Source organism: Trichechus manatus, unplaced genomic scaffold (genome assembly GCF_000243295.1).
Source record: "Trichechus manatus latirostris isolate Lorelei unplaced genomic scaffold, TriManLat1.0 scaffold00010, whole genome shotgun sequence".
NCBI classification, from domain to species: Eukaryota; Metazoa; Chordata; class Mammalia; order Sirenia; family Trichechidae; genus Trichechus; species Trichechus manatus.
The window spans coordinates 23,911,842-23,935,721 of record NW_004443946.1 but is presented as its reverse complement, the minus strand read 5'-3'; positions in this window follow the sequence as shown (position 1 = coordinate 23,935,721).

The window sequence follows — 23,880 nt, the reverse complement described above, 5'->3', positions numbered from 1 at the left end:
AAAAAAAAAAAAAAAAAATTTATTGAATCCCCCCTCAAAGGCAGTTCTAGGTTCTGTGGGGTCTGACACTTGTTTGTGGGTCTTCTTTAAGAAAAATCACCAATAAAAAATTCGGTACAAAAGTGAATATTTACTTAGGATGAGAAGAAAAATCACAGCATATTACTGGTGTTGGACATTCAGGTCTCTTTATTCTGAGGTCTCTGGACAACTGACCTAAAATAACCAAACAAAAAAACCAAACCCGTTGCCACTGAGTCAATTCTGACTCATAGAAACCCTATAGGATAGAGTAGAACTGCCCCATAGGGCTTCTAAGGAGTGCCTGGTGAATTCAAACTGCCAACCTTTTGGTTAGCAGCTGAGCTCTTAACCACTGCTCCACCAGGGCTCCTGACCTAAAATATTTGTATACAAATGCTTCTCTTACTGCAGTCTGGCTTCCTGACCACTCTGGGACTCCATTACAGCATTTGTTCACTCCATTTTCTAAGGCATCTGCCAAAACTCAGTAGCCAGAAGATTCTTAATTCATAGAAACTTAGTGTCACCCATTTGCTCATTTATTTTGTACTTTAGTCATTCTTTATTCTGTCAAGTTACTGAGCATTGACTTTGGGCCAGGCACAGTGCTAGGCACTGGGGATAGAGTGACAAGCAAAAACAGATATGGTCTGCTCTTTTGGCACTTGCTATTAAATAGTAACACTAATTGCATTGCAGTGAATTACTTAATATGGCCTTTCTAGCCATGCATGGTCTTGTGACACCTACAAAATTATTAGATGGGACTATGCAAATAAGGTGCTTGTGACCAATCAAGGGGATTGGACAGCATTGTTAATAATGCAAATAAGGTGCATGGCACTCTTGTGGGGGTGGGACCATACAAAGGTGTATAGAACTCGTAACGATGGGATTGGTCCATTTTGCCATCCTGCTAGGCTTAAAAAAGAGCCAATCCCAGAGCAAAAGGGGGACCTCACCACCACAAAGAAAGAAGAGCTGGGAGTAGAGCACATCCTTGGGACCCGGGGTCCCTATGCTGAGAACCTCCTAGACCCAGGAAACAGAGAAGGAGCTGTAACACTGGATATGGCACAAGACAGTGAGAAGCAGTGGCAGAGGAACAGTGGCAGCAGAACCAGGAGACCAGCACAAGACAGCAGAGTGGGCTTCCTGGACCACTGAGCAAGGTGGCTTCAGTGGTTGTGCTGACCCACAGAGTGAGAGAACTGAGTGCCTTCAGATAGGAGGCTTGCTGGTGGAGTGGAGTGTCTCTGGACACTTATAGGTGGAACTAAAGAGCTTTGTACCACTTGCCCATGGAGGGCAGAGGCTGGGCCGAGGGGCAGAGAGAGAGAGAGAGAGGGAGAGAGATGTCTGCCTGCAGGCACAGCCAAGAAGCTGTCTTGATTGAAGAACTGTATCCTGAGTCATTCCTGATCCTGAGCTATAACCTGTTACTTCCCTAATAAATCCCATAACTTCAAGTATGGTATGTGAGTTCTGTGTGGCTATTGCAATGAATTATCAAACCCAGTAGAGAACTAGAGAGTACCATGGGACAGATGGCTGGTGTCAGAATTGGTAAAAAGGTTGGAAGGTGGAGGTATGTCTGACCTCCACCTTATAGCAATCAGCCTTGGGTTATTGATGCTGATAATGATTCTCCTTACCCCTTGTGAAGTTAGGTGAGGAGGTCCGAAGCCCTGACACCATTTTTTACACTAGTGATTTATAATTAAAAACTGAGATGAGTTCTATGTTGAGGAGGAACACAGAGAGATCTCTGAAATTGTGTAACAAAGGGAACGACAGACTGTGGCTTTGGGACACTTTCCTGGGGAGGTGACACTTGAGGAGGTAAGTACAGGAGCAGGGTAGGTGAAAGAGGGTTCAAGATCAGTAATCACTATGCCCCTAGACGGCATTCATTCTTTAGTCCTGGTGAGGTTATTTGCTTTTGGGTGAGCTTCTCCCCTGTCAAAAGGCCCTGCACTGGCTCCAGTTATGCCCGCTCCACCGGCATGCTCTGAGACTGTGGGTGAGCCTAGTCTATCTTGGGTGGCATTGCAATCTCTGTTCCCAAGACACCTACTCCTGCCTCGGCCCCTTTGCAGTGGCATGCTGACACATGGTACTTGGAAGGCACAGCTGGCACTACATGGAGAGTGAGAATAGAGCCACGTGGCTCTGTAATCCCCAATCCCACAGATGCTGGCTGCTAGCCACCACCATGCTCTCCTGCTGCTGTTTAAAGGCTGAGACCTGGAGACAAGACTTTCCCGCAGTCCTGGAGTTATGCAAAGAGGTGAGGGCTCAGGCTGGGCAGGGACAGGGGCCATCGCGGAAGCTAAAACCATGAGTGAAATTCAAAGATGGGGAAGCTAAGCATCCTTTGGAATGGCTGGTTGGTTGGCATCATTCACTTCTATGCAGTTTCGGGAAGGAGAATGCGCTTGGCATATCACAGACTCACAGAAAACATAGAAGAAATAAGTCCTGCTAGGTCCTCCTTGGAGAATGAAGCAGGACATGGAGATGGCTGAGGTGTGAAGCAAGATAGTGTACCCTTACTGGATCCTGTGTCCTTTCTGCATCCCACCCTCAGGCTCACAGGACAGGGTCTGCCCCGAGGGGGAAGCAGGAAAGCAGCTGTGGAGGTGGCTCCATTTCCAAAGGAGGAAGAGAGGAGAGTTGTGACCACCAGCCAGGGCCAGGGCTGTGCAGAGCAGACAGCCCCTCCTGCTCAACCCCCTGGCAAGCACATCCCAACAGGTCTTGCCAAGGCCAACTGCACTGCTAATTGGGGTTGAAAGGATGGTGCGATTCTGCCTGCTTTTCTGGAGGGAGGCTTCTGCAGCTGCCACCTCCCACTCGCCCCCCAGCACCCTCCTCTTCTTGCCAAGTCTTCAGTTGAAAAGTAGCCTGTCTGCCCCATGGCTGACGAATCCATGTACTCTTTTTGTCGGGTTTTTTCCCTTAGCATGGAGACGGAGATGGTGTCACACTACAGAAATGCTGAGGAACAGAGAAAGCACAAAACCAGCTATGGTACCACCAACTAAATGCCACCCTGTTCTTGGCTTGGCTGGTCTCAGTTGTTGTTCACAGTAGCTGGCCTAAGGCTCTAGGCTCCAAACCTCTGTTCATGGGCCGTCACTGCCCACCCTGGCACCCACCACTGTGCCAACAAACCAGACTCTTCCTGAGCTGCTGGCAGGGCCACTGATGGGGTTAATGGTGTATTCCTTTCCTAGGGCTGCTGTGACAACATACCACAATGTGGGTGGCTTTAATCCACGGAAATTTATTGTCACACTGTTTTGGAGGCTAGAAGTCAGAATTCAGGGTGTCAGCAGGGCCACGCCGTCTCTGAAGGTTCTAGGGCAATATCGTTACTTGTCTCCCCAGCTTCTGGCAGCCAAGTTGTTCCTTTGTTTGCAGCTGCAGCATCACTCTAACCTCTGCCTCTGTCTTCAGCTGGCTGTCTTCCTCTGTCTCTCTGTGTCTCTTCTTTTATAAGGACACCACTTATATAAGAACCCACCCTACTCTAGCATGACCCCACATTAACTGATAAGACCCTGTTTCCAAACCAGGTCACATTTACAGGTACCAGTGGTTAGGACTTCAGCATATCTTTCTGAGGCACACAATTCAATCCATAATAGATAGGGAAAGCTGGTCCAAGTCTGAGGGCCTCTAAAAAGGCCACAGTTTGTATCCACAACTCTTCTCCCATTGAAAACATTAGAAGAGAAGTAAAAGACTGAATGGAAGGGAGCTGATTATTGGGACTGAAGGAAGAGAGGGTGAAGGACCAAGGATTGAAATGCTGCACTTTGGCTTGTCCAAGCTGCCCCTACTAGGCTGTTTGCTTTGGACAGCCTTCAGAGACTACAGGGAGCAGAGACTCACGCCTTCACCGAGAGCCTGCAATTCTCCCCCTTCCTCAGACTGGCTCTGCCCTCCACCTACAAAGCTCCCTTGGAGAGAGGGGGCATTGCTTCTGGGATTGGTCAGAGCCCCAGATGCTCACCAGGCTACATTTGACCTGGTAGCAAGACCATCATGTGCTTCCAGTCCCACAGTCCTTCTTCCCATCTCTTTCCCCTACTCTGTGCAGCTGGGAGGGTATGTGGGCTTAGGGTCAGCCCTTGGTGGGCCCTGGCATTGACTGTCCTCAACTTTCTTTTTCCACAAAACCTGAGATTGAGACTCAGGAGTGGGATAGGGAACTATGGCTGTGGGTCCTACCCAGCTTTTACTCCAGTTCTGCAAAGAGGTTACTGGGTTACAGCTCAGCTATTAATAAAGTGGCGTATTGATTCCTATTCTGCACTTGTCACTTTTGTTCGTGTATAAAATAAGACAGCATTTGAGCATTTCTAGTCCCTCGCCATAAAACAGTCAAAATACCATCCCATCCCAGGAGCATTCTCGGATGTATAGTCAGGGTGTTTTATTGCAGGTGTTGCAATCTCAGACAATGGGCCTCAGCAGTGGGTCTGAACACTTAGTGAATGAGCCTCAGTATTAACTAGATCTCTGCTGTTCACACTTTAATGTGCATATGCATGACTCCAAGGATCTTGCTAAAGCACAGATTCTGATTCAGGAGGTCTGGGTGGGGTCCCAGAGTCAGGCTTTTGAATTAGCTCCAGGTGATGCCCCTGCTGCTGGTCCGCAGACAACACATTGTGTAGCTGGCATCCAAAGAGTCTGGGCCAGAGCTACAAAGGGTCTGCTGCCTCTCCTAGAGAGTCCAACTACAAGAGGAAGTTCAGGTCTTTCCCATCAGAAACTCATGGGAACCACTCGGCTCTCCTGCAGAAACAACCATCTTGAAGCCATCCAGCCATCTTGAGTTAGAGAACATTTATTTAGCATCACTAGGTACAAAGCACTGCCTGATGAACGCAGAGATGATGAGACCTGGTCCTTGTCTCTGGGAGCGCACTACCCTGGGACAGCATGACATGCAAATATCGTGTGGTCCATGGCAGGTGCAAATATGTCCCAACCAGAAAGAAAAGAAGTTATCCATTACAAGTGTTGTTGTTGTTGTTAGGTGCTGTTGATTCCAACTCATAGTGACCCTATGTGGCAGAGTAGAACTGCCTCATAGCGTTTTCTAGGCTGCAATCTTTATGGAAGCAGATGCCAGGTCTCTCTCCTGAGGAGCAGCTGGATGGGTTTGAACCATTAATCATTGTGCCAACAGGGTTTCTTATTTATTTTTAGTAAAAACTAAAAACAAACAAACAAACAAAAAAACCCAAGCTGATTGCCATCAAGTCAATTCTGACTCATTGTGGTCCTATAGGACAGAGTACAACTGGCCCATAGGGTTTCCAAGGAGCAGCTAGTGGATTTGAACTGCCAACCTTTTGGTTAGTAGCTGAGCTCTTAACCACTGTGCCACTAGTGCTTCATGGTTAGTAGAAGATACAAATAAGTCTCAGACAGAGAAAAGGGAGTTATCCATTGTGAGGAGGGAGAAGAAACACCTTGAAGGAGGAAATACCTGGACTGAATCTTAAAGGAAGGGTAGGATTGCAGTGGGTAGAGTTGAGCAGAGACAGTCATGTTCTAAGTGGGGAAAAGATGGAAGAGCACGTTTGCAGAATGGACAGTTCATAGATGTATCTGAGAAGTTAATCTTGTACGAGCCTACATTAAGCTTTTACTACGTGCTGGACACTCGGGGCCGACTACTACAGGAAGTGACAAAATGCAACTCCTCTTAAAATGGTAAGCATTTGTGCACTCTAAAATATGCTGAAGCCACTGTGATAAAATACTAGGCAGAAAGGGCCTTGAGGAAGATACAGAGTGGTATAAAACAAAACAAAAAAAACTAGTTGCCGTTGAGTCGATTCCAATTCATGGTGATCCCACGTGTGTCAGAGTAGACTTGTACTCCATTGGATTTTCAATGGCTGATTTTTCCAGAAATAGATTGCCAGGCCTTTCTTCTGAGGCATTTCTGGGTGGACTCGGGCCTCTATCCTTTCAGTCAGCAGCTGAGGGCATACACTGTTTGCACCACCCAGGGACTCCCAGAGTGGTTAGGGGTTCAGAAAAGGGACATATTCTTTTGGTCCCTGTCTCGGGACAACCTTGGGTCCCTCAAATGCAGACAAGCAGATAGACTATCCAATTAACCAGTGTTTGGCCTCCTGAAGGAGCCCTGGTGGTGAAGTGGTTAAGAGCTCAGCTGCTAACAAAAATGTGGGCAGTTAGAATCCACCAGCCGCTCCTTGGAAAACATATGGGGCAGTTCCACTCCGTCCTATAGGGTCGCTATGAGTCGGAATTGACTGGATGACAAGGGGTTTGGTTGGTATCCTGAAAAAGGCAACAGAGCTTGGTGACAGGACTACGACATTTGGCCTTTTTCATTGACCTTCTACCTGTACTTTCAGCAACTTCTACGCACCCTGCCTGACACAGCTGTGAAGCCTTGCCCTTGACTAGTTGCTGTGTCTGAAAACAATTGATTTAAAGGGTTACCTGCCAACTATGAAAGAAAACTATCCCAAACCAGGAAATAAGGCCAAGAGGGTATTTTTATGTCCTGCAATGTCATACTGAAACACTGCTGAACAGGCCTGCCCAGGGATTATTAATAAGAAATGCACTATTGTTGACTTCACTATTTACTATTAAGGGCTCAGACTCTGTGAAGTTACGTGTTAGCTTGTAGAGTTGTGTGGGTACAAATCGTCACTGTCCAGTAGAAAATATAACCTCAAAGGTTAGCCTTAATTGCCCTGTACAATGTTGACCAGTTTTGTATCTAACTTCTGTATCCAATATTCTTTCTTTAATAGGGCTATATAAACCCCAATTCACCTTGCGTTCAGTCTGGGCCCAGGATGAAGAGGCAACAGTAACCTTGAGGTAGCTCATCTTGCAGCAATGGCAAAAATGCAAGAGAGTAAGAGGAAGCATATAAGGTCTCTTAGGCTCAGAATGGACTCTCTGGGTGGTGTGAACAGCTAACACGCTTGGCTATTAACTGAAAGGTTGGAGGTTCAAATCTACCCAGAGGTACCTTGGAAGAAAGGCCTGGTGACCTACTCCCAAAAAGTCAGCCATTAAAAGGCCTATGGAGCACAGTTCTACTCTGACACACATGGGGTTACCATGAGTAGGAGTTGACTTGATGGCAGCTGGTGGTGGTGGTGGTAGGCTCAGAGCTGCACACTATTACTTCCATTTACATTGTTGGCCCAAGCAAGTCACACAGCCAAGGTCAAGATCAAGGTCCAGGTCAAGAGGAGTACCCTTCACTACAATAAGACCATGGCAAGGGTATGGACTCAGGGAGTGGTGAAGGATTGGGCCAGTCATTCAATCTACCCTAGAGAAGGGAAACTGATGATGCGACAACTGTGCTAACGGCCTTTGGAAGCCCCCACTTCTACACATCTTCCTCTTTCCAGCATAGCAGATGAGCTAGGCTATCTCTAGCCCACACTTCTACATCCTCGGCAAGTCTCTGGGGGAAGCCAGGGCTTGGTTATGTGACTGAATGGCACTGGGCCTGCCAAAAAGTACAGTCTTCTTTTTTTGTTTTTTGTTTTTCTTTTCTTCCAAGACTGGTGAACACTGTAATCATTTCAGAGCTGTTTCCTACAGCCCATTAGAATGGTTCTTGTTCCACCTCATTGTGCTGTTGAAGTTCCAAATCAGTTTAATTACCATGTTGGCATCCCAGGGATGACATGGCACATCAAATGGATTCTAATGGAGGCCCAGTGTTTACCCTGATGGTGTCTGTAATTATCAATAAAATTTCCTGCAGGAGGCCCATACTGTCCCATTGTGAGAATAAAGAAGTATTCTAATAACAACACTCTGGGACTATGATTTTGTTCCTTAGGACACAGACAGATGTATCTAACAACTAGTTACCATTTATTGAGTGTGGGATCAGTTATGTGTCAGGCACATGCTAGGTGCTTTACACATGGCACAGGAAGGTCTTGTCCCTGGAAGAGTGATGGCCCACTCTAGGAGAAGTGGTGGTGAGACTTTCGGGCAAAACAGGATGGGGCAGTGACCTTCTCTGGGGTGTGGGGTATATGTGGGGTCAGTGGCTGGAATTCAGGGAGCAGGAGAGGGTGGATGTTATTGATTGGATTATGTCCCCCAGAAAGATATATTTAAGACCTAACCCCCCTGACCTTGTTTGGAAATAGGGTCTTTGAAGACGCTATCAATTAACAGGTCATACTGGAGTACGGTGGGTAGGACACCATCTGAGTGGTGTCCTTTTAAAAGACAAGAAGAGACACAGTGACAGACAAGGGGAAGAGGACCATGTGAAGATGCATCTGCACACTAAGGAACGCCTGAAGCTACCAGAAGCTGGGAGAGGCAGAAAATGGGTTCCTTAGAGCCTTCAGAAAGAACATATCCCTGCCAACACCCTGCATTCAGACTTCTAGCCTCCAGAACTGGGAGAAAACCAACTTCTGTTCTTATAAGCCACACAATTTGTGGTATTTTGTTACGGCAGCCCTAGGAAACTAAGACAGTAGGGAATTTCTGGATGTGGCTGAGGCTAGAAGCCCTCTCAAACTCAACTTACTGGCGCTGTGGAAAAGGACTTTGCGTGTGTGTGTGTGTGTGTGTGTGTGTGTGTGTGTGTGTGTTAGAAAGAGAGAGGAAGAGGGAGGGAGGGGAAGAGAAGGAAAGAGAGATCAAAGAGCTGAGTAACTGGAGAACACACCAGAGCCCAAGCCTTGGTATTCAAGACCAGGGTCCCGAGTCAAGGTCATGCAGATGAAGGTGAACGGAATGTGAAGTTGTGCCCACTTTGTAGTCACGGTGTGCCCCCACTGTCATGCACATTGTCACCAAGGTCTGCGTGGACAGGACTGACATCAGCCAGCATGGGGCCCCCGGCTTCAGTTACACGCATATTCATGTGATAGCTGTGCCAATGGCCTTTGTAAAACCAGAGTTTATACACAGACACACACACACTTATTTAAACACATAAATGGAATTATATTCTACGTATTTTTCTAACTTGCTTTTTACTGAATATGTTTCAGATATCTTTCCATGTCAGTACTTATAAATCTGCATCTCTTTTAATGAGTGTGGAGTATTTCTTCTTTTTTAAATTTTTACAAAAAGTAGTATACACATATGGTTAAGAATTTCAATCACAAGGATGAGAAATAGAAAGTAAAATTCTCCTGACCACCCATTTCCATTTCCTCTGAAGTATACTCTTTTTTAAGTTTTCTAGGCATCTAATTAACATAGATGTATTTTTAATTTAAATAGGATTTATTTACTAAATGGGATGGTGGGGGAAGTCGTGATTCTATGGTGTTTATTCAATAGTAATAAATTTAATTTATTAAATGAGATTGTACTATATGCATGGTTTGGTAACTCCCTTTTTTAATTTCATATAATCTTGGACATCTTATTAGTGCATATACATCTACCACAATCATTTTAAACTGCTGCATAGTATTCCACTGAACACGTGTATCATACTTTATTTAATCAGTCTACTACTGATAGATGTTCCTTCATATTGTTACTAGGTTTCTTCAGTGACAAAAAAAAAAAAAAATGCTGCAGTGAACATCCTTATGTGAACATCCTTATGTGAACATCTATACCTACATATCTGAGTATTGTATCAGAGGCTGTGCAATGTCCCCTACTAGCCAACTTCCTCTACTTTCTTTAATCATTTTAGTCAGCTAAACTTTAGTTCTACCACCAGTCTGTCAGTTGGTACTATGGTGGCTTACATGTTGCTGTGATGCTGGAAGCTGTGCCACCGGTATATCAAATGCCAGCAGGATCACCCAAGGTAGACAGGTTTCAGCGGAGCTGCTAGACTAAGACAGATGAGGAAGAAAGGTGTGGCGACCTACTTCCAAAAATTAGTCAATGAAAACCTTATGGATCACAATAGAACACTGTTCAACTTGCTTGCTTTGGATACATCATCAGGAGGGATCAATCGCTGGAGGAAGATATCATGTTTTTTATGGATCACAATAGAACATTGTTCAACTTGCTTGCTTTGGATACATCATCAGGAGGGATCAATCGCTGGAGGAAGATATCATGTTTTGTGAAGAAGAGGGCCGTTGAGGGCTTGGGAGACCCGTGGTGAGATGGACTGGCACAGTAGCAGCAACAATGGACTCTAATATGCTGGCAACTGTGAGGATGACGCAGTACCGGGCAATGTTTCGTTCTGTTGTACATAAGGTTGCCAGGGGACTTTGCTGTTGTTAGGTGCCCTCCAGTCGGTTCCGACTCATAGCGACCCTATGTACAACAGAAAGAAACACTGCCTAGTCCTGCATCATCCTCACAATCAATTGTTATATTTGAGCTCATTGTTGAAGCCACTGTGTCAATCCATCTTGTTGAGGGTCTTCCTCTTTTTTGCTGACCCTCTATTTTACTAAGCATGATGTCCTTCTTCAGGGACTGGTCCCTCCTGATAACATGTTCAAAGTATGTGAGACAAAGTCTCACCGTCCTCACTTCCAAGGAGCATTCTGGCTGTACTTCTTCCAAGACAGATTTGTTCGTCTTCTGGCAGTCCATGGTATATTCAGTATTCTTCACCAACACTGTAATTCAAAGGCATCAATTATTCTTTTGTCTTCCTTATTCATTGTCCAGGTTTCACATACATATGAGGTGACTGAAAATACCATGGCTTGGGTCAGGTGAACCTTAGTCCTCAAAGTGACATCTTTGCTTTTTAACACTTTAAAGAGGTCTTTTGCAGCAGATTTGCCCAGTGCAATGCATCTTTTGATTTCCTGACTGCTGCTTCCATGGGCATTGATTATGGATCCAAGTAAAATAAAATCCTTGACAACTTCAATCTTTTCTCCGTTTATCATGATGTTGTTTATTGGTCCGGTTATAAGGATTTTTGTTTTCCTTATGTTGAGGTGTAATCCATACTGAAGGCTGTAGTCTTTGATCCTCATCAGTAAGTGCTTTCAGTAAGCAAGACCGTGTCATCTGCATATCACAGGTTGTTAATGAGTCTTCCTTCAATCCTGATGCCCCATTCTTCTTCATATAGTCCAGCTTCTCAGATTATTTGCTCAGCATACAGATTGAATAAGTAGGGTGAAAGGATACAACCCTGACACACACCTTTCTTAACTTTAAACCACAGAGTATCCCCTTCTTCTGCTCAAACGACTGCCTCTTGGTCTAAGTACAAGTTCCTCAAGAGCACAATTAAATGTTCTATAATTCTCATTCTTCACAATGTTATCCATAATTTGTTATGACCCACACAGTCAAATGCCTTTGCATTGCCAATAAAACACAGGTAAATAACTTTCTGGTATTCTCTGCTTTCAGCCAACATCTATCTGACATCAGCAATGATACTCCTCATTCCACATCTTCTTCTGAATCTGGCTTGAATTTTTGGAAGTTCCCTGTCAATGTACTGCTGTAACCGTTTTTGAATGTTCTTTAGCAAAATTTTACCTGTGTGTGATATTAATGATATTGTTCGATAATTTCCACATTCTATTCGATCTCCTTTCTTTGGAATGGGCATAAATATGGATTTCTTTCAGTTGGTTGGCCAGGTAGCTCTCTTCCAAATTTCTTGGCATAGACGAGGGAGCACTTCCACACATGGTGGCCATGAGACTTTACAGCAGCTAAAAAGCAAAGATGTCACCATGAGGACTTAGGTGCGCCTGACCCAAGCCATGGTATTTCCAATCGCTTCACACGCATGCCAAAGCTGGACAATAAATAAGGAAGACTGAAGAAGAATTGACATCTTTGAATTATGATGTTGGCAAAGAATGTTGAATACACCATAGACTGCCAGAAGAATGAACAAATCTGTCTTGGAAGAAGTACAGCCAGAATATTCCTTAGACGTGAGGGTGGTGAGACTTCGTCTCACATAGTTTGGACATGTCATCAGGAAGAACGAGTCCCTGGAGAAGGACATCATACTTGGTAAAGTAGAAGGTCAGCAAAAAAGAGAAGACCCTCAATGAGATGGATTGACACAGTGGCTGCAACAACGGGCTCAAACATGGCAACAATTGTGAGGATAGTACACAACCGGGAAGTGTTTTGTTCGGTTGTACACAGGGTTGCTATGAGTTGGAACCAGATTGACAGCATCTAACAATGACAACAAACTTTAGTTGGCTGCCCAGAATACGGACTACATTTCTCAGCCTCCTTGTATTTAGGTGTGGCCATGTGACTAAATTCTGGCCAATGGGAGATGGCAGAAGTGACAGGTGCAACTGCTGGATTGTAGCCTTAAAGGGGAGCCCCCCGACTCCATCCCTTTTCCATTGGCCCTGGCTGGATAGAGGAGCTATCCTCCACTCTGCAGATGAAGGTAGCACCCTAGTGTACCAGAGCATCAAAATACAGAACCTGGGCCCCAACACCATGGGGTCATACCCCACATACAGTGCCTGGGCTAGATTGGTTAGGTTGGGCTCTTATGTTCCAGAGGGAATATAATTCTACTGCATTTAAGCCACTGTTATTTTAGGTCTCTATTATAGCAATCAAGCCAATATCCTAATTAAAATGAATATATTCTATTCATAGGATAAATTCAGAGCAGTGGAACTGTTAGGTCAAAAGTATGTGCATTGAACAATTTTATTTTTAATGTTAAATTGCCTTCCACAACTGTTGCACTAATTTATACTCCCACCAACAATATATGAAGGTGCCTGCTTCCCCATACTCTTGCCAGCATTATCCATTATCAAACTTAAACTGTTTGCTCATCAGTTGAAAAAACCCCATAATTTGAAAATTTGCATGAAATAAGATTGAAAATCAGTCTTTGCATATGTTTACTATCTTTCCATACATTATCTTCAATCCTTATAACAATTCTATGACATGTTATCATTATCCCCATTTATTTTATCTCTAAAATGTTAAGTATCTTGTCCAGGATGACACAAGCTGGTAAGTGATGGAGCCAGCATTTGCATTCAGATCTGACTCAGGTGAAGCAGAGTTCCTTGGTGCATCATACCTTTGACCTTGACAGGCTCCCATCTACCTCCTCATACTACCTGTCCTCATCTCCTATGTATGTACTGAACAGGGCCGTGAAGCCCCTTTAGGCAAACTGGTCTCAGCATCTGGGTCTGCCCAGGCCCACTGGAGCATCAGTGAATTAGGATTGTCAGCTTGGACTTCAGACAGTCAGGATTTATGAGCTCCTGCTTCAGGCAGAAGGAGCTGTGCTGTCTTTTCTGCTTTTTTCATTGAGGGAGAAGGTCACCAAGCCTGACCGCTTCAGAACCAGAGGCTCCTCTGGGTGGACTCTATCTAAACTCTAACCTTTTGGTTAGCAGCTGTCATGTTAACTGTTTGCACCACCCAGGGACTCCAACCTCCTCATAATTATCTTAAAAAAATTTTTTTTCCTTTGGTTTTGTTTATTACATCTACCACCAGTGGAGAAAATGGCCTTTCAGAGTAAACTTGTAGCAGTATCATAAACACTTCACACTGTGGGCAAAGAGAACAGCCTCCTGACCCAAAGAACAAAGGGGTTTTCAGTTTCAGTTCCCTCATCTTTAAACTGAAAATTATGATAGCTTCTTATCCTAGGGGTGTGTGTATGTGTCTGTGTGTGTCAGAGAGAGAGAACAAATGTAAATAATAAATGTAAAGTACTCTGCATTAGTAGAACCTACATAAATTGTGCTTCTTTTATTGTTAAGACTCCACTCCATACCCCTTACAGCCCATAAGCCTGTGAGGTACACACAATTATGTTGATCCTCTTTTTCCAAACTCATTTACTAATTCATTCAGAAAATATTTCTTGCTCAGCCTTGACACCTTGGGAATGACATGAGGATACTAGTGACAATATTAGCTAACACCTGACCCCAGGCCATGCTCTGTTCTGTGCTTTCCATGCACTGATTCATCTAACCCTCACCACGACAACCTTAAATTGTATGATCCCATTTTACAGATGGGGAAGTCTGAGGTCAAGGGGTTAGTGAGTAGCCCCAGTTCTCTGAACTGGTAATTAGTGGAGGTTGGAATAGAGCCCCAGCAGTCTGAGTGTACTTCTTATACCTCCTCTAGCCACATCAGGCTATTCTCAGACGTGCTGTTCCCTGCTCTCCTCCCCATGGTGAATGTCCTAGTGACCCTTTCCTTCCAGGCCTACCTCTAACATCACCTTGTCCTAGATATCCTTTCCATCTATTCATTTTTCCCTACCCTGTTACCCATCTTCTCAATTACCAGCTCTAGTTATTCACCAAGAAGCCCTGACAACACCCACCACCAGCTCTGGTCTATGAGCAACTTGAGGGCAGGGAGGAGTCTAATTCCACTGTGTCTGGAGGCTCATCTAGCCCCAGGCAGTAGTGGCCTCTCAGGGCCTATTTGCAGGAAGAACCAAGACTGGAGAGGAAAGGGCCAGACTACTGGGGAACAACAGCGAAAGGGCGAATCCCCTGGCTGAGTGCAATGGTGTCCGGATTCTTTGAGTGGTGGCCTCAAAGACAGGACAGAAGGGCCAACACCACAGGAGCCAGGCAGCCATGACACCTTGCGGAAATAGAGAGGAGGCCTGTCTTTCGGAAGATACAGCAAGAATCCACTGTCCTCTCTGAGTCAGAGGGAAGCACCCACAGGTCCACGTGGCTACAAAGCCTGTGGGATTGACCACTACCTGCAGACCCCAGGGAAGGCTGATGGAAGAGAAGGAAGCCCAGGGTTGGCAGGAAGGAGAGGGGAGCAGCAGCCTAACCAACTCCCAGGCAGCAAGACCTCGTGGACGATAGGTTCCAAAGAGCTCCCTAGGCTGTCTTCCCAGGCTAGTTTATGGAATGGAATTTTCCCCCAATATTATTCTTGCCTGTCCAGCACAGGTTTCCTCTGCTTAAAAAGGACAGAGCCTTCTCCTGGAGCCTGGGGAGGATAAGCAGATGGTGACTGCTGCCTCCAGGATGTGATCTCCCCAGAGCAGACTGGACTGGGAGAGCTGCCGACCTCATAGGGGATGAGCAAGCAATTGGGTCAGGCTTCAGATCCCTGCTTGGGTGTCTAACTGGCATCTTCTGAATTCTCACACTCCCCACTACACACACACACCCTGCAAAGACACTGCCCTCTCCTCTGCGCTGGGGTTCTAGATGGCCCTCCAAGGCCTGTGCTGTCTCTCCTTAAGACTCCTTACCACAGTTCAGTCTGTAGCCATGGGGCAGATTCTCTTCTTGGTTGGTCAGCAGTGTCTGTCTCCAACACAGTTACTCTGTGAGGCCCCTGCAGGCGAAGACTCAGGGTCAAGTCATTTGGACAGATGGGAATTTAGGCCTTGATAGAACACAAAACAGGTGAAAGCCCAAGTTACTACTTTTAATGAGCTTAATTTCCACTTAGGGAGGTAAACAAGCACAGGATCATGGCACTGTGTTGCTGAAAGGAACTTAGGGTTAGCCTGGTATGACCTGCTCATTTTACAAAGGAGGACATGAGGAGAGAAAATGCCCCGCACAAAGTCACAGAGGGATCAGACCCCAGGTTTCCCCCATGGCTTGGACTGTACTTCTTTTATTTTTAAAGACCTAGCTTTTGTCACAGGGAATTATCACACTTGCAATTGTTCCAGCAGCCAAGGACTTATAGAGTGAATTTGGTTTGCTTTGCCAGTGGATGTAGATAATAATCTAGGCTAATCATCCCAGCCTCCTGGAAAAGTGGAATTACAGGAGGAAAAAAGACAAAAACAGACTGCAGTTCAGCAGTTCCAATGTTTGGTGAGAAACAGATTAACACCACGCCCTGGATGTCTCCAGCTTAAGGGGAAGTAGCTTTTTTGAGTTAAGAGAGCATCATAGCTGGATGTTTCCTCTGTGCTTACAATCTCTGTGCAATGGTTTGGACAAGGCACTGTGACCTGTTAGCCTCTGACTTTACAGACTGTAGGTGGTTTGGAGCCCTCCATTATCCTATAACCAGGTTGCTAGAGTTCTCTGATACCAGGATCTCTGAAAAAGTTGGGGAAAGAGCATAGCAAGTTTGAGTTACTACTCTTTCTCCCTTTGCAACTGGACAACTGAGTTTGCTTTCTCTCTACAATCACCAGGCTGATACTGAGAGAAGGGGGAGGGAGGGGTAAGAGGTGCCTTCTCACTGCGCCCATTGCAACATCTTCTGGAACTCAGCAAATAAGGCATAAAGTGAGCCTATCCAGGCCAGTCTCCCTGGTTGTGGGTAAAAGACAGGGGACTGTGCATACAGATTGGCATGTTCCCTAGGGTCAGTGAGGGTTAGATTTCACATGTGACTTGTCTTCACTCAAACGAAATGCATTCAGATTGGGAGAGAATGCTCAGGAATCATATGTCTAATAAGGGTCTAATATCGAAAATATATATAAAAAACTTCTACAATGTAACAACAAAAAGACAAACAACCCAATCAAAATATGGGGAGAGGACTTGAACACACAATTCCATATTCAAGTAGTCAACAAGCACATGAAAAGATGCTCAACTTCATTAGCCATTGTTGTTGTTGTGTGTCATCGAGTCAATTCCAACTCATAGTGATCCTGTAGGACAGAGTAGAACTGTGCCACAGGGTTTTCTAGGTTGTAGTCTTTATGGGAGCAGATTGCCAGGTCTTTTCTCCTTTGGAGACGCTGATGGGTTTAAACTGCAGATCTTTCACTTAGCAGCCAAGTGCTTAACCATTGCACCATCAGGGCTCTTTCATTAGCCGTTAACTCATTGCCATGGAGTCAATTTTGACTCATTAGCCATTAGGCAGATACAAATCAAAACCACAGTGAGAGGGCAGAACCAACATGGCGCCCTAGACAGATACATCATGCCATTCCTCTACAGCAAAGACCTGAAAAATTAAGTGAAATAGATGTAAAAGTCAACCTTGGAACCCTAAACATCAAATAAAGGGATAAAGAACTAGATTGAACACCAAATGGAAGAAGAAATTGAAGGAAAACAGAGAACGACGTGAGATACGGACTGGAAGTCCCCTGCCAATTAACATGGCAAAGCATCGCCATCTTGGAGCACAGCCAGCAATGACCTCAGACAGGGATTAAGGGAAGGCAACTTCACGGAGTGCTACCAACAGGAGACAGAGCAACCAGTAACCAGAGAAACACTTTCCCATCCCTCACCCTTCTGTTCCATATTCCACTTCCACTCCTTCCCACTGGGCCATGCCATGGTGCATTGGCTAGAGTGCCACCAGCCCACTGTCGGCCTGGGTCTGTCCCGCCCCTACCTGCTGGCTTCCACCACACCATTTTTTCCCCCTTTATTCCTTTTTTTTCTTCCTCCCACCTAGTCCCATATGCCACCTCTACCCCTTCCTGCTGGGCCATGCTGCACAACCTTGGCTAGAGAGCCAATGGCCCACCGCCATCCTGGGTCAACCCCACCCCAACTCGCTGGCTCCCACCACCTCATTTCCTCCCCTTTCTTCCTTTTGTTTCTCCCTACCACCTAGCCCCATATACTACCTCCAACCCTTCTCACTGGACCATGTTGTGCCACCTTGGCTAGTGTGCCACCGGTTCAGCTCTGCCCCATCCCCTCCCACTTGCTCCCACCATGCCATTTTTTTCCTGTTTCTTCTTTTTCTTTCTCCCTCCTACCTAGACCCAGACACCACCTCCGTTCCTTCCCACTGGGCCATGCCATGCCACCCTGGCTAGAGTGCCACCAGCCTGCTGCCAGCCCAGATCTGCCTTGCCCCCACCCTCCAGCTTCCACTGCACTATTTTCCCCCCCTTTTCCTTTTTCTTTCTCCATTCCACCTAGCCAAGTACTCCACCTCTACCCCTTCCCACTGGGCCATGCTGCACCATTCTGGCTAGAGAGCCACTGGCCCACCCCTGCCCCAGGTCCACCTTGACCCACCACCACCTCCCAACACACCATTTTTTCTTTCAGTTTCTTCCTTTTCTTTCTCCCTCCCATCTAGCCCCACACACCACCTCTACCTTTTCCTGCTGGGCCATGCTGCACCACTGCGGGTAGAGAGACACTGGCCTACCAGCACCCGGGGTTTACCGTGCACTCACCCACTGGCTCCCCCCACACCATTTTTTCTTTTTCCCCTTTTTCACTTTTCTTTCTCCCTCCCACCTAGCCCTGTATACCACCTGCCCCCCTTTCTGCTGGCCCCAGGTCCGTCCCACCACCACCCACTAGCTACCCTCTTTTTTTTCTCTTTCTCTCTCTTTATTCCCCCCACTAGCCTCATACATCATCCCCCTTCTCACAGACCTGTACTGGGCCTGTACTGCCCCTACATTTCTGCCACTAGATCAGCTGCTGAATGAAGGGAAGCAAGGCCATACCACTCTCCGTCTGACACCCCTGCCTATCTGGTGAGGGGCTGTGAATGCCCCCACACTGCTGGACCAACATCAGGAGGCAGACAGCACCTGCCCAGTCTGCCCTCAGCCACCTTACCAAACCAGTGTACAGTGAAAAGGGCTCATCCTGCCTCTGCTGCCCTGCCCACCTAGACAAGATGGTGAGAGCTATCATGTCCACATATGAGCAAGCAGCAAAGCATGCTTGGCCTGCCCACCCTGACATATGAAAACAAAACAAAGAAGCAGGATGAAACAATGAACACACACTCAACAAATACAGAAAATAATACTTTAATGTCTCCAAGACAACAGACAGTATCAAAACATATTTAAAAAAAGCAGGACAAGGTAGTTCCAGCAAGTGACCAAAACAAAGAATCAGATGACCTTCTGGTAGAAGAAAAGGCAGTGGAACTACCTTATATGGAATTCAAAAGACTAATATTTAGGGCTCTCCAAGAGATTAGGAAAGAGCAAGGAAAACAGAGACAAAACCAAAAGAAAAAAAGACAAAATCATGGAAAACACAGACAAAACCAATGGAAACAGCCAAAATCAAGAAAAACACAGGCAAAGCAATAGAAGATTTCAGGAAAATAATGGAACAAAACACCAAAATAAACAAACAATTAGGAATCATACAAAAACAGCAACTAGAAATCCAAAAGGTAAATAGTAAAATTTCAGGAATAGACTTAACTTAACTTAATAGAAAGTTTCAGGAGCAAATTTGAAACCATAGAAGACAGAATCAGTGAGACTTAAGACAAATCCATGGATGTCACTTTGCTTGAGGGAAAAATCAGAGAAAAGTTTGAAGAAAAATAAAGAAAACCTAAGAATTATGTGGGACATGATCAAGAGCAAAAATCTGTGCATGATCAGAGTTCAAGAATAGGTAGAAAAAATGGAAAACACAGAGAAGATTGTTGAAGGTTTACTGGCAGAAAACTTCCCAAATATGAAAGAAGAAAAGATGACCATCCAAGAAGCTCAATGAACCCCATATAGGATAGACCTCAAAAGAAGGTCACCAAGACATATCATAATTACACTTGCCAAAACCAAAAACAAAGAATCCTGAAAGCAGCTTGAGAAAAACAAAAAGTCAATTACAAAGGTGAAACAGTAAGACTAAGCTCTGATTACTCAGCAGAAGCTATGAAGGCAAGAAGGCAATGGGATGATATGTATAAAACCTTGAAAGAAAAACTGCCAACCAGGAATAATATATCCTACAAAGTTCTCTCTCAAATACTATGGCAAAATTAGGATATTTCCAGGTAAACAGATATTAAGGGAATTCATAAAAACCAAACCAAAACTACAAGAAATCTTAAAGAGAATCCTTTGGTTAGAGACCCAACAACATCAGTCAACAACTTGAGTCTAGGACACAGGACAGCATCACCCAGATACCAACCTAGGTAAAGAAGTTTCAATAATAAAACGAAGCTAAAAGTCTTAAAACAGGGAAACAGAGGTGTCAATCTGTAAATGACGACAACGTGAAAACAATAAAAGGGGGAATAAACAGTGTAGGTACAGAACTTTCAAATGGAGAGGAAGTCAAGGCAATACCAAGTAATAAAAGACTGGTTCAAACTTAGAAAGATAAGGGTAAATTTCAAGGTAACCACAAAGAAAGCTAATAAACCTACTCATCAGAGTTAAAAAAAGAAGAAAAACATAAAGTCTCAGTAAACACAAAATCCACAATAATGTAAGAAAAGAAAATCTACAAACAAAAGGAACTCAGCACAGGAAAGTAAGAAGAATAAAGAAAATGTCAGCATCACAAAAACAGCAGAATATGACAGCATTAAACTATTACTTATCAATAATCATACTGAATGTAAATGTGCCTGTAAAGAGACAGAGTGGCAGAATGGATTAAAAAACATGACCTATCAATATGCAGTCTATGAGACACACCTTAGACACAAAGACATAAATACATTAAAAAATCAAAGGATGGAAAAAATATATCAAGCAAACAGTAACCAAAAAAGGGCAGGAGTGGCAATACTAATCTCAGATGAAATAGACTTTAAGGCAAAATCAACCATAAAAGAAAAGAAAGGACATTATATAATGATTAAAGGGACAATCCACCAGAAGACATAACCTTAATAAATATCTATACATCCAATGACAGAGCTCCAAAATACATAAAACAAACTCTAACAGCACTGAAAAGAGAAATTGATAGTTCCACAATAATAGTAGGAGACTTCAACACACCACTCTCAGTAATGGACAGAACATCTAGAAAGAAACTCAGCAAAGGTACAGAAGATCTAAAGGCCAAATTCAACCAACTTGACCTCATAGACATATATAGAACACTCCACCCAACAGCAGAAAATTATACATTCTTCTCCAACACACATGGAATATTCTCCAGAATAGACCACATTTTAGGCCACAAAGCAACCCTCAATGAAATACAAAACATCAAAATAATACAAAGCATTCTCTCTGATCACAATGCCATAAAAGTAGAAATCAATAACAGGAAAAGCAAGGAAAAAAAAAATCAAATACATGGAAATTGAATAACACCTCGCTTAAAAACAACTGGATAATAGAAGGAATCAAGAGGGAATCAAAAATTCCTAGAATTAAATGAGAGTGAAAATACATCATAACAAAACCTTTGGGACACAGCAAAGGCAGTGCTCAGAGGTCAATTTATAGCAATAAATACATACATCAGAAAAAGAAGAACGGACCAAAATCAAAATGTTATCCCTAGAACTTGAACAAACAGAAAGAAAGCAGCAAAAGAAGCCCATAGCTACCAGAAAAATGGAAATCATAATGATTATAGCAGAAATAAATTAAATAGAGAACAGAAAAACAATAGAAAGAATCAACAAGACTGAAAGTGGGTTCTTTGATAAGATCAACAAAATTGAAAAACCATTGGCCAAACTGACAAATGAAAAACAGGAAAGGCAGCAAATAACTCAAATAAGAAATGAGATGGGGGACATTACAACAGACTCAACTGAAATGAAAAGGATCATAACAGAATACCATGAAAAAAGGTACTCCTACAAATTTGAGAACCTAGAGGAAATGAATAAATTTCTAGAAACACACTATATACCTAAATCTGAACAGACCCATGACAAGAGAAGGAATTGAAGAGGTAATTAAAAAAAAACCTCCCCAAAACAACAACAAAAAAAGCCCTGGCCCAGATGGCTTCACTGAAGAATTCTACCAAACTTCACAGAAAACTCACACCAGTACTACTCAAACTATTTCAGAGCATAGAAAAGGAAAGGATACTCCTGTATTTATTCTATGAAGTCAGCATAACCCTGATACTAAAGCCAGGCAAACCCAGCAAAAAAGAAAAATACAGACCAATATCTCTCATGAATATAGATGCAAAAATTCTCAACAAAATTCTAGACATTAGAATTCAGCATCATATTTTCAAAAAAAAACACAACACAAAAAAAGGTATGCGAGGATGGTTCAACATTAGAAAATCAGTCAACATAATCCACAACATAAACAGAACAAAAGAAAAGAAGCACATCATCATCTCAATCAATGCGGAAAAGGCATTTGATAAAAGTCCAACACTCATTCCTGAAAAAAACTCAATAAAATAGGAACAGAAGGAAAATCCCTCAACATAATAAAGGGCATCTATAAAAATCAACAGCCAGCATCATTCTCAACAGAGAGAGGCTGAAAGCATTCCCCCTGAGAATGGGAACAAGACAAGGATGTCCTTTATCACCACTCCTATTTAACATTGTACTGGAAGTCCTAGCTAAAGCAATAGGCAAGAAAAAGAAATAAAGGGCATCCAAATTGGAAAGGAAGAAATAAAACTATTGCTATTCACAGATGATATGATCCTATACATAGAGAACCTCAAAGATTCTTCAAGAAAATCACTGGAACTAATAGAAAGTTCAGCACAGTAGCAGGATACAAGGTCAACAGACAAAAATCAGCTGGATTCCTATCCATCAACAATGAGAACTTCAAAAAGGAAGTCAGGAAAACAATACTATTTAAAATATCCTCTAAGAAGATAAAATATTTAAAAGACCTATACAGAGAAAACTACAAAACACTATTGCAAGAAACCAAAAGAGACCTACATGAATGGAAAAACATATCATGCCCATGGATAGGAAGACACAACATTGTGAAAATGTTAATTCTACCCAAAGCAATCTACAGATATAATGCAATCCCAATCCAAATACCAACAGCATTCTTCAACAAGATGGAAAACTAATCATCAACTTTATATGGAAAGCAAAGAGGCCCTGGATAAGCAAAGCATTATTGAAGAAAAAGAACAAAGTAGGAGGCCTCGCACTACCTGATCTCAGAATCCACTATACAGCCACAGTAGTCAAAACAGCCTGGCACTGGTACAACAAGAGACACATAGACTAATGGAACAGAATCAAGAACCTAAATGTAAATCCATCCACCTATGGTCAACTGATCTTTGACAAAGGCACAAAGTCCATTAAATGGGGAAAAGACAGTCTTTTCAACAACTGGTGCTGGCAAAGCCAGATGTCCATCTGTAAAAAAATGAAACAGGACCCATACCTCACACCACACACAAAACTAACTCAAAATGGATTAAAGACCTAAATATAAATCCTAAAATGATAAAGATCATAGAATAAAAAATAGGGACAACACTAGGGGTCCTAATTGTTGTTGTTAGGTGCCGTCAAGTTGGTTCCGACTCATAGCGACCTTATGTACAGCAGAACGAAACACTGCCTGGTCCTGTGCCATCCTCACAATCATTGTTATGCTTGAGCCCACTGTTGCAACCACTGTGTCAGTCCATCTTGTTGATGGTCTTCCTTTTTTTCGCTGACCTCTACCTTACCAAGCATGATGTCCTTCTCCAGGGACTGATCCCACCTGATAACATGTCCAAAGTATGTGAGACGTAGTCTCACCATCCTTGCTTCTAAGGAGCATTCTGGCTGTACTTCTTCCAAGGCAGATTTGTTCATTTTTTTGGCAGTCCATGGTATATTCAATATTCTTCGCCAACACCACAATTCAAAGGCATCAATTCTTCTTCGATCTTCCTTACTCATCATCCACCTTTTGCAGCTCTATGAGGTGACTGAAAACACCATGGCTTGGGTCAGGTGCACCTTATTCTTCAAGGTGACATTTTCGTTTTTCAGTACTTTAAAGAGGTCTTTTGCAGCAGATTTGTCCAATGCAATGCATCTTCCGATGTCTTAACTGCTGTTTCCACGGGTGTTGATTGTGGATCCAAGTAAAATGAAATCCTTGACAGCTTCAATCTTTTCTCTGTTTATCATGATGTTGTTTATTGGTCCAGTTGTGAGGATTTTTGTTTTCTTTATGTTGAGATGTAATCCACACTGAAGGCTGTGGTCTTTGATCTTCATCAGTAAGTGCTTCAAGTCCTCTTC